Genomic DNA, 271 nt, shown 5'->3' with positions numbered 1-271 from the left:
GTAAATTACTCTACAAACATACACCTTTGTTTACATTTGTGTGTTGCTCTTTGTTGCAATTGTTGCAACTACAACCATTTCTGAGGAACTACATTTTTTGGTGGAAGAATGCTTTTATTATTATATTTTTTATATTTTATATGCTTTGTTTTATTTTGTGAAACCTTGCTACATATATGGAATAACCGTTTTATAAAAGCAATACGCCGTGAAGCCATGGTTTACAGTGAATTTTTAACAGCTTATAATTTCACCATTAAACAACGGCTTC

The 271-nt window shown here is 30.3% G+C and overlaps 1 protein-coding gene across 3 annotated transcripts in view; it reads right to left on the bottom strand.

The window, feature by feature from the left end:
* LOC107693410 (regulator of G-protein signaling 3-like) overlaps positions 1-271 on the bottom strand; it is a 176,254-nt gene that overhangs the window by 127,536 nt on the left and 48,447 nt on the right. The gene's annotated exons all lie outside the window — the stretch shown is intronic.

The sequence above is a fragment of the Sinocyclocheilus anshuiensis genome, unplaced genomic scaffold (genome assembly GCF_001515605.1).
Source record: "Sinocyclocheilus anshuiensis isolate Anshui unplaced genomic scaffold, SAMN03320099.WGS_v1.1 scaffold1558, whole genome shotgun sequence".
NCBI classification, from domain to species: Eukaryota; Metazoa; Chordata; class Actinopteri; order Cypriniformes; family Cyprinidae; genus Sinocyclocheilus; species Sinocyclocheilus anshuiensis.
Note: the sequence above shows the minus strand (reverse complement) of the source record. Positions and strands in the feature narration are given on the sequence as shown.